Genomic DNA, 10900 nt, shown 5'->3' with positions numbered 1-10900 from the left:
CGCACAGTGTGTTAGCCTGTTCCTGGGCACACAGTCACTGAGTTCAAGTTCCAGGGCGTCCAACAGGCCCTGAGCAAACGGACACTGCCAAAAGAGGTGCAAAGATGTTTCCTCCACGAAGGGGCACCGGGGGCAGTACCGCGTTTTGCACAGGTTGCGGGCATGCATGAATGACCTCAAAGGCAGTCCCCCCTGAATGGCCATCCAAGACAAGTCCTTGTGCCCGTTGGTCAACTTCGCCGAAGTCACATTAGTCCATACAGTCTCTGCGGTGGCCGCAATGAGCCCTGGAACGAGTTCCATAGAGTCCTGTGCTCTGATGAGCTTGTGGACAGTTTTTGGCTTCCACAAGTCGGGCTTGAGTCCCTCCAGTTGGTGTTCCCTCACAAACTTGACGACACCCCCGTAGAACCAGGGAGTGTGCCAGTTGTAAGGGATGGAGCTGTCCCACTTGTCCCAGCTCAGACCCCTCCAGAGGGGGAGGAGGAACAGGCGAGACATGGACCTGCCCGCAGAGCCATTCTTCTGTTGCAGAGTCCTCCGCACACAGTCACATACAAAGGCTGCCCGCAGCAAGGTAGGGATATCCGGAACACCTTTTCCGCCCTTGCGGGGTTCCTTGTACATCACGGAGCGCTTCACTCTGTCCATTTTGGAGCCCCAGATGAAACGAAACACGGTCGTGGTGATGGCCCTGCAGACGGTGACATGGGGGGGCCAGGCCTGTGCGGTGTACTGGAGCACAGGCAGAACTTCGTTCCTCAGGACCAGTGCTTTGCCCTCAATGGTGAGGTGTCTGAGGCTCCACAGCCCGATCTTCGTGTTGACCTTCGCCAATCGCTCTTCCCAGGACTTGAGGGCCGCGCCTTCCTTTCCGAACCAGACTCCAAGGATCTTGATGAAGTCCGGTTTGATGGTAAACGGGAAGGGGGCGGAGGAAGCCAGGTGCCACTCCCCGAAGAGCATAGCCTCCGACTTCCCGCAGTTAACCTTTGCCCCTAAAGCCTTTCCGAACTTCTCACAGGTCTGGACGAGTGCGGTCACCGAACGCTGGTCAGCGCAGAAGACGGTCACGTCGTCCATGTACAGCGAGCACTTGACCTCGTGTCGATCGGGTCCGGGTACGGTGATCCCTCTGATCTCTCCGTTCTGCCGTATAGCCTTCGCGAAGGATTCTATAACACAAACAAAAAGGAGAGGTGAGAGAGGGCAGCCTTGTCTGACCCCAGAAAGAACCAGAAAGGGGTCAGTCTTCCAGCCGTTCACCAGTACCCTGCTGAAAATATCAAAATACATAACGTTAACAAAACGACAAAACATATCACCAAGTCCTAACCTACGCAGTGCCCTGCCCATGAACTCGTGAGAGACCCGGTCGAAAGCCTTCTCCTGATCAAGGCTGACCAGGGCCGCGTGTGCACGGCGGCTTTGGATGTAATGGACCGTGTCCCTCACTAGGGCGAGGCTGTCTGCGATCCTGCGGCCGGGAATGCCACAGGTCTGGTCCAGATGGACGACCTGACCGATGACCTTCTTCAGCCGGTTGGCCAGCACCTTGGCGAGGATCTTGTAGTCCACGTTCAAGAGAGAGATGGGACGCCAATTTTTCAAGTCACATCTCTCCCCCTTCCGCTTATACAAGATCGTGATCATACCCTCCCTCAACGACGGAGGCATTCTGCCCTCCAGCACCATCTCCTCGTACAGCTCCAACAGGTCCGGGCAAATGAGATCCCCCAGCGCTACATAGAGCTCCGCTGGGAGACCATCACTGCCCGGGGTCCTGCCAGGCCTAAAGGATTTAGCGGCAGAGAGCAGCTCCCCCACCGTCAAGGGGGCGTCCATGGCCGACGCACCTGCGGGATCAACAACGTTAGTGATACCTGACAGGAACTCGTCGGCCACTTCGGAGTTGGTGGTCTTCGGGGCGTAGAGGCTGCGGTAGAAGCTAGTGACAACCCCCATCACGTCCTCTTTGCCCTTCCGCAAACTTCCGGTCTCATCCCGCAGCTCAGTCAGGGGCGTGTGGCCGGCGTGGAGTTTCCTGAAAAAGAACGAGTTACATTTCTCGCCCTTCTCCAGGTTCTCCACCTTGGAACGGAAGACGATTCGCTTGGATTCCTCCTCAAAGTGCCTTTGCAGGCTCTTTTTGGTCTCCTCCAGCTCCTCCTTCACGTCCCAGCCGCACCGGAGAAGGTCTTGCAGTGACCGCAGCTCGCGCTGCAGCCTCCTGAAGTCCCTCTTTCTTCCGCAGGCCAGTTGACGACTCTTGGCCTGAAAGAAACTGCGAAATTGAACCTTAACAAATTCCCACCAATCACTAACACGCTCAAACATACATTTATCGTTGCGCCATACGATGTAGGCCTCTCTAAGCTCCTCCAGAACCTCCTCCTGAGCCAGCAGAGCACAATTCAGCTTCCAAGAGCTTGGGCCAGATGGGAAACCATGGCCCAGAACCCCTTGAAACAGAATGGCCCTGTGGTCAGAGAAGAAGCAGGGAACCATAGGGTGCCTAGTCTGCCTGACTGCTCGAGAGGCAAACACAAAGTCAATCCGAGAACGGAGCGAGCCATCGGGGCGGCTCCATGTATAATTAACAGAGCCGTTCCCGATGGACCCAACAACGTCCTGCAAGGATGCTTCAGTCACCATCTCGATGAGCAGTTTGGATGTGACATCCAACTTGACACATGTCCCAGAACTGCGTCCGTCCGCTTCAATGGGGCAGTTGAAGTCCCCACCCAACACTACAGCCCTGGAGGTTGCGAGCTGGGCCCGCAGGGCCTGGAATAGTTCCAGACGCGCACCCTTCTCAGGAGAGGCATACACATTGATGAGCCTTACGGGCTTCCCCGCCCAAGAGCCGTCTGCAATTAGCAATCTGCCACAGACAAGCTCCTGAACAGAATCAAGTGTAAAGTTGCCTCCCCTGATCAGGATGGCGACCCCTGCGGACTTACAGTCGCCCCCGCCGGACCAGTAGGAGGGACCGTGGGACCACTGCCTGGCCAGATGGTTGTAGGACCTAGAAGAGGACAGAGCACAATTCTGCAACATATACACATCGCACAACTGAGCATTTAAAACCGAAAGAACTGTCTGGAATCTAGACCTATCTCTCATACTCCGCACATTTAAGCTAAAGATGGAAAGATTAGCCATGGGGAGAAAAAAAAAGGGTTAGGCACAGACTCATACGATACCACTCAGGTCGGGTGGATCCTCTTCTTCGGTGCCCGCCGGCCCGACCTATTCCCGTATGCACTCCTCCAGCGCCTCTTTCAGATGTGCATTCTCTGGGACGTCCTCGAAGTCGAAAGCCTCCGGTTCGTCGACCAGATTCTCCACCACCTGATCCATGTCGCTTTCCTCCGGGAGGTCATCTTCGCAGACCTCGATGATCTTTTTCTTGGAGGTCTCAGCCGATGGGCTGTCCCTCCCTTTCCTCTTCCTGTCGGGAACCACTGTGGGGACAAGAGGGGGATAATCCTCCAAGGAGAGAACCACAGCAGCGGGAGGAAAGGTTAGTGCTGCTGGGTTGGGGGAGTGGGGTGGGAGGGTGGGGGTAGGGGCGGGGGACCCACTGAGGCAATGGGATAGGGGAGGGATTCCTCAGTGGGGGTGGGCGGGGAGGGAGAGGGGGGAGGGGGGGAAGGAGGGGAGGGGGAAGGGGTAGGGAGGGCGGGGGTGGGGGGAGGGTTAGGGGCCGTCGTCCTCTTACCCTCCTTCTTCTTCTTCTCCTTCTCCTTGGGCTTCTGCGCTGCTTGGGCTATGGCCGGCTGCTGGCTGGTCGGAGCTTTGGCAACCACGGATGCCCACGTTCTCTTTTCCCTCTGGGGGCAGGCCCTGTAGCTGTGGTCCACATGGCCGCAGAGGTTGCAGGTTTTTGCCTTCGGACAGTCCTTGGTCCCATGCCCCGTCACTCGGCAGACTCTACAGGAATCTTCGCTGCAGTCCTTCGCCTGATGACCCTTCTTGCTGCATCTCCTGCAGATCTGCGGCATATCCGGGTAATAGATGAAGCCTGGAGCGTCACCCAGAGAGAAAGCCTGAGGCAGGTGCTGGAAACCGTCGTCCGATGACTCATCCCTGTTGAGCCTCACGACCACCGACCACTTCCCAGTCCAGAATCCAAGGCTGCTCAGGATCTTGGAGGGTTCCTTGACCACTGTGCAGTACCTTGCGAGGAATGTGGCGATGTCCTTGCCTGGGATGTACGGGTTAAGGATTGAAACCGTCACCCGCCTCTCCTCCCTTTGGATTAAGCAGTTGCTTACAAAGCGAGAGAAAGGGGATTCGGGCCTCGCTGCCTTTACCGCCTCCCAGTACCTCCTGCAGGTGTTGAAGGAGGCAAATGTCACATAGAAGATCCCAGTGAAGAAGAAAATGCTGAGGGTTTCAGCCTTGGAGAAACCCTGGTCCAGGACCATCTTCTTAGCGAACACATCCTCAGACATGTCCGGCTCTCTACCATCCACCTTCTTCAGTCGCATGGCCACCGTAGTGCGCATCCAGGGCCGCAGTGTAGGGACGCCTGGATCCGCAGCCTTGCTGGTCGTCGGCTGAGCTGGGGCGGCAGAGGAAGAGGCATCCACGACCCGGGCCTCCTGGCTCTTCCTCGCTTCCTTCTGCTGGGTCTTCTTCATCTCCGGTGCTGAAGAGGCCATCGCTTCTCCTGGTCGAGCTCTTTCCTGGTGGGCGGAGCTATGCAGATCCTCGTCGAAGGGGGCGGAGAGATGCAAATCCTCGTCGCCGGCTTCTTCGGGGTTCAGCGTCGTCCTTCTCGGGGTACCGGGGCATCTTCGTCGATCGTTCGTCGGCAGGCGGGATCGAAGTGGTTCTCCGGTCAAACCGTCGGGCACAGGACAATCGAGCAGCAGGCCAAGAGGAAGGTTCACTCTCGTTCCTGGGGAATAGCCCTACACCCAATAGCTGCAGTGAGCTTAAGACGAATTAAATCGCCGATGCCCAAAGGCCGAGTGCAGGGGGTACCCCAGGACCTGAGCCGTCAAGTCAAGGCAGTTCAGTAAGAACAAATACTACACTTGATCTTAGCCAAAAGGCCGAGAAGCGATCATGTACATACTGTACATTTGTGTACATACTGTATAGTCTACCAGAAAATACACTTTATCCCACACTTGTGAATCCGCCTGGATTCCTCAGTGTGAACCCACCCATACACTTCAAATGGCTCACTTGAGGAGCACAGATGAAGAGGGTCACAGATGACCCAAGCACCACAAAATATAGTTTAGCTAATCACTAGTACCAGGTATAAAACATGGGGTGGGTGAGGACTGGAGGAGTTGAGTGAAGACTGGAGGTTCACATAATGCAATCTAATGAAAACAAAAATTTGGGCCTCTCTAAATGCACTTTTAGTGTCTCCCACTCGAACACCTTCTCAACCCCTCATCTCCTGAAAGTTGGTGTCTAGAGATGAGCGTAGCAGGTGGAAATTTGTTTTTCAAGCTTTGCCTTCCTGTCCTCTCCTCTCTGTCCCTGTATCGCTCTGTTAGTCTCTGCCTGCTCTGCTCTAACTGCCTGCTGTGATCCTACTTTCTCTTCCACACACAGCCGACTGGGCACCTCTGTTAAGGAGCCGCCTTATATAGAAGATGAGGGGGAGGTGCTGACATCACAGAGTGGTCTGCAGCTGATTGGACGCATGCTAGGGATTATGGTTAATCCCTTTCTCCCACCCAGTGACACTCCAGACAGCATGTGTAGCCGTCATTTTTTTATTTTTTGCTAAATGTCTTGCAGATTCGGCGGAAATTTGATTCGCAGATTTGTTTTTCTCATCCCTATTGGTGTCCCCCAAGGCTCTGTCCTCGGGCCTCTTCTCTTCTCGATCTATACTTTTGGCCTTGGACACATTATATCAATCAATTGGCTGCAAGGACCACCTGCAAGGACCACCGATGACACTCAGATTTACCCCTCCGGTCTTTAAGTCAACTTCCTGCTATCCAGAATTTCAGAATCTCGAAGGGCTATATCTTCCTTCTTCTCTTTCTGCTTTCTATAATTTAACATGGACAAAACAGAACTGATCATCTTTCTCCCATATCGCTTCACCCCTTTATCTAAACTTTCAATCACAGTCACTCCCCTGTTCCCCAAGCCTGCTGCCCTGGGGTCACCTTTGGCTCTACCTTTTCTTTTAAACAGCACATGCAATCCCTAACCACCTCCTGCCTCCTTCACCTCAAAAATATTTCCAGAATCCACTCTTTTCTTAAAGGGGTTATCCAGCGCTTCAAAAACATTGCAACTTTCCCCCCTACTGTTTTCTCCAGTTCAGGTGTGGTTTGCAATTAAGCTTAGGGATGAGCGAACTTTCGTGAATCGAAGGTTTCGAACCAAAAACGAACCTTGCTCTAACGGCTGAATAACTGCAGCTACAATAGTAAGAGTGTGATAGGGTATAGTTTTGTTTAGTTGCAGTTGCTATTACAATGAAAAAAGTGGGAAAATAAAATTTCCAAAAATAATGAGAAAAAAAAATAATAATAATAGGAATAAAATTAATAAAATATAGTGAATAAAAGTGCCAAAATAGTGAAAAAAAATATTGGGAAATAAAGGTTTACAAGGAGGATGCGACAGCACTTAATTGCACCCAGGCCAGTAGTGTTGAGAAGAGACAAGTTGAGCAGCAGGAGGAGGCAGCAGTTGATTGATTCCAGTCCAGTATTAATGAGGAGAGGCTACTTGAGGAGGAGGCAGCAGTTGATCGATTCCAGGCCAGTATTATGGAGGAGAGGCTACTTGAGGAAGATGAGGCAGCAGTTGATCGATTCCAGGCCAGTATAATTAAAAAGAGACACATAGAAAAGCAGGAGGAGGCATTAGTTGATTGATTCCAGTCCAGTATTATTGAGGAGAGGCTACTTGAGGAGGATGAGGCAGCAGTTGATTGATTTCAGGCTAGGATTATCAAGAAGAGGCTACTTGAGGAGGATGAGGCAGCAGTTGATCGATTCCAGGCCAGTATAATTAAAAAGAGACTACTAGAAGAGCAGGGAGAGGCAGCAGTTGATTTAATCCAGGCCAGTATTATTGAGGAAAGGCTACTTGAGGAGGATGAGGCAGCAGTTGATCAATTCCAGGCCAGGATTATTAAAAAACAGACTACTTCAGGAGCAGGAGGCAGCAGTTGATCGATTCCAGGCCAGTATTATTGAGGAGAGGCTACTTAAGGAGGATGAGGCAGCAGTTGATCGATTCCAGGCAAGTATTACTGAGGAGAGGCAACTTGAGGAGGAGGAGGAGGCAGCAGCAGTTTATCGATTTCAGGCCAGTCTTATCGAGGAGAGGCTACTTGAGGAGGATGAGGCAGCAGTTGATCGATTCCAAGCCAGTATTATTGAGGAGAGGCTACGTGAGGAGAATGAGGCAGAAAGTTATCGATTCCAGGCCAGTCTTATCGAGGAGAGGCCACTTGAGGAGGATGAGGCAGCAGTTGATCGATTCCAGGCCAGTTTCATTGAGGAGAGGCTACTTGAGGAGGATGAGGCAGCAGTTGATCGATTCCAGGCAAGTATTACTGAGGAGAGGCTACTTGAGGAGGATGAGGCAGCAGTTGATCGATTCCAGGCCAGGATTATTAAAAACAGACTACTTCAGGAGCAGGAGGCAGCAGTTGATCGATTCCATGCCAGTATTATTAAGGAGAGGCTACTTGAGGAGGAGGAGGAGGCAGCAGCACTTTATCGATTCCAGGCCAGTCTTATCGAGGAGAGGCTACTTGAGGAGGATGAGGCAGCAGTTGATCGATTCCAGACCAGTATTATTGAGGAGAGGCTACTTGAGGAGGATGAGGCAGCAGTTTATCAATTCCAGGCCAGTCTTATTGAGGAGAGGCTACTTGAGGAGGATGAGGCAGCAGTTGATCGATTCAAGGCCAGTATTATTGAGGAGAGGCTACTTGAGGAGGATGAGGCAGCAGTTGATCGATTCCAGGCCAGTCTTATCGAGAAGAGGCTACTTGAGGAGGATGAGGCAGCAGTTGATCGATTCCAGGCCAGTTTCATTGAGGAGAGGCTACTTGAGGAGTATGAGGCAGCACTTGATCGATTCCAGGCCAGGATTATTAAAAACAGACTACTTCAGGAGCAGGAGGCAGCAGTTGATCGATTCCAGGCCAGTATTATTGAGGAGAGGCTACTTGAGGAGGATGAGGCAGCAGTTTATCGGTTCCAGGCCAGTATTATCGAGAAGAGGCTACTTTAGGGGATGAGGCAGCAGTTGATGGATTCCAGGCCAGTATTATTGAGGAGAGGCTACTTGAGGAGGATGAAGCAGCATTTGATCAATTCCAGGCCAGGATTATCAAGGAGAGGCTACTTGAGGAGGATGAGGCAGCAGTTGATCGATTCCAGTCCAGTATTATTGAGGAGAGGCTACTTGAGGAGGATGAGGCAGCAGTTGATTGATTTCAGGCTAGGATTATCAAGAAGAGGCTACTTGAGGAGGAAGAGGCAGCAGTTGATCGATTCCAGGCCAGTATAATTAAAAAGAGACTACTAGAAGAGCAGGGAGAGGCAGCAGTTGATTTAATCCAGGCCAGTATTATTGAGGAAAGGCTACTTGAGGAGGATGAGGCAGCAGTTGATCAATTCCAGGCCAGGATTATTAAAAACAGACTACTTCAGGAGCAGGAGGCAGCAGTTGATCGATTCCAGGCCAGTATTATTGAGGAGAGGCTACTTAAGGAGGATGAGGCAGCAGTTGATCGATTCCAGGCAAGTATTACTGAGGAGAGGCAACTTGAGGAGGAGGAGGAAGCAGCAGCAGTTTATCGATTTCAGGCCAGTCTTATCGAGGAGAGGCTACTTGAGGAGGATGAGGCAGCAGTTGATCGATTCCAGGCCAGTATTATTGAGGAGAGGCTACTTGAGGAGAATGAGGCAGAAAGTTATCGATTCCAGGCCAGTCTTATCGAGGAGAGGCCACTTGAGGAGGATGAGGCAGCAGTTGATCGATTCCAGGCCAGTTTCATTGAGGAGAGGCTACTTGAGGAGGATGAGGCAGCAGTTGATCGATTCCAGGCAAGTATTACTGAGGAGAGGCTACTTGAGGAGGATGAGGCAGCAGTTGATCGATTCCAGGCCAGGATTATTAAAAACAGACTACTTCAGGAGCAGGAGGCAGCAGTTGATCGATTCCATGCCAGTATTATTAAGGAGAGGCTACTTGAGGAGGAGGAGGAGGCAGCAGCACTTTATCGATTCCAGGCCAGTCTTATCGAGGAGAGGCTACTTGAGGAGGATGAGGCAGCAGTTGATCGATTCCAGACCAGTATTATTGAGGAGAGGCTACTTGAGGAGGATGAGGCAGCAGTTTATCAATTCCAGGCCAGTCTTATCGAGGAGAGGCTACTTGAGGAGGATGAGGCAGCAGTTGATCGATTCAAGGCCAGTATTATTGAGGAGAGGCTACTTGAGGAGGATGAGGCAGCAGTTGATCGATTCCAGGCCAGTCTTATCGAGAAGAGGCTACTTGAGGAGGATGAGGCAGCAGTTGATCGATTCCAGGCCAGTTTAATTGAGGAGAGGCTACTTGAGGAGTATGAGGCAGCACTTGATCGATTCCAGGCCAGGATTATTAAAAACAGACTACTTCAGGAGCAGGAGGCAGCAGTTGATCGATTCCAGGCCAGTATTATTGAGGAGAGGCTACTTGAGGAGGATGAGGCAGCAGTTTATCGGTTCCAGGCCAGTATTATCGAGAAGAGGCTACTTTAGGGGATGAGGCAGCAGTTGATGGATTCCAGGCCAGTATTATTGAGGAGAGGCTACTTGAGGAGGATGAAGCAGCATTTGATCAATTCCAGGCCAGGATTATCAAGGAGAGGCTACTTGAGGAGGATGAGGCAGCAGTTGATCGATTCCAGGCCAGTATTATTGAGGAGAGGCTACTTGAGGAGGATGAGGCAGCAGTTTATCGATTTCAGGCCAGTCTTATCGAGGAGAGGCTACTTAAAGAGGAAGAGGCAGCAGTTGATCGATTCCAGGCCAGTATAATTAAAAAGAGACTACTAGAAGAGCAGGGAGAGGCAGCAGTTGATTTAATCCAGGCCAGTATTATTGAGGAAAGGCTACTTGAGGAGGATGAGGCAGCAGTTGATCAATTCCAGGCCAGGATTATTAAAAACAGACTACTTCAGGAGCAGGAGGCAGCAGTTGATCGATTCCAGGCCAGTATTATTGAGGAGAGGCTACTTAAGGAGGATGAGGCAGCAGTTGATCGATTCCAGGCAAGTATTACTGAGGAGAGGCAACTTGAGGAGGAGGAGGAGGCAGCAGCAGTTTATCGATTTCAGGCCAGTCTTATCGAGGAGAGGCTACTTGAGGAGGATGAGGCAGCAGTTGATCGATTCCAGGCCAGTATTATTGAGGAGAGGCTACTTGAGGAGAATGAGGCAGAAAGTTATCGATTCCAGGCCAGTCTTATCGAGGAGAGGCTACTTGAGGAGGATGAGGCAGCAGTTGATCAATTCCATGCCAGTATTATTAAGGAGAGGCTACTTGAGGAGGAGGAGGCAGCAGCACTTTATCGATTCCAGGCCAGTCTTATCGAGGAGAGGCTACTTGAGGAGGATGAGGCAGCAGTTGATCGATTCCAGACCAGTATTATTGAGGAGAGGCAACTTAAAGAGGAGGCAGCAGCAGTTTATCGATTTCAGGCCAGTCTTATCGAGGAGAGGCTACTTGAGGAGGATGAGACAGCAGTTGATCGATTCCAGGCCAGTATTATTGAGGAGAGGCTACTTGAGGAGAATGAGGCAGAAGTTTATTGATTTCAGGCCAGTCTTATCGAGGTGAGGCCACTTGAGGAGGATGAGGCAGCAGTTGATCGATTCCAGGCCAGTTTCATTGAGGAGAGG

At 51.6% G+C, this 10900-nt stretch overlaps 1 pseudogene; it reads right to left on the bottom strand.

Moving 5' to 3' along the window:
• Positions 1 to 4935: 4935 nt before the first annotated feature.
• On the bottom strand, positions 4936 to 5078 carry LOC138774623 (U2 spliceosomal RNA; annotated as a pseudogene).
• Between the last annotated feature and the right edge of the window lie 5822 nt (positions 5079 to 10900).

The sequence above is a fragment of the Dendropsophus ebraccatus genome, chromosome 15 (genome assembly GCF_027789765.1).
Source record: "Dendropsophus ebraccatus isolate aDenEbr1 chromosome 15, aDenEbr1.pat, whole genome shotgun sequence".
NCBI classification, from domain to species: domain Eukaryota; kingdom Metazoa; phylum Chordata; class Amphibia; order Anura; family Hylidae; genus Dendropsophus; species Dendropsophus ebraccatus.
The sequence above is the reverse complement of the archived record's forward strand: the minus strand, read 5'-3'. Positions and strand labels throughout refer to the sequence as shown.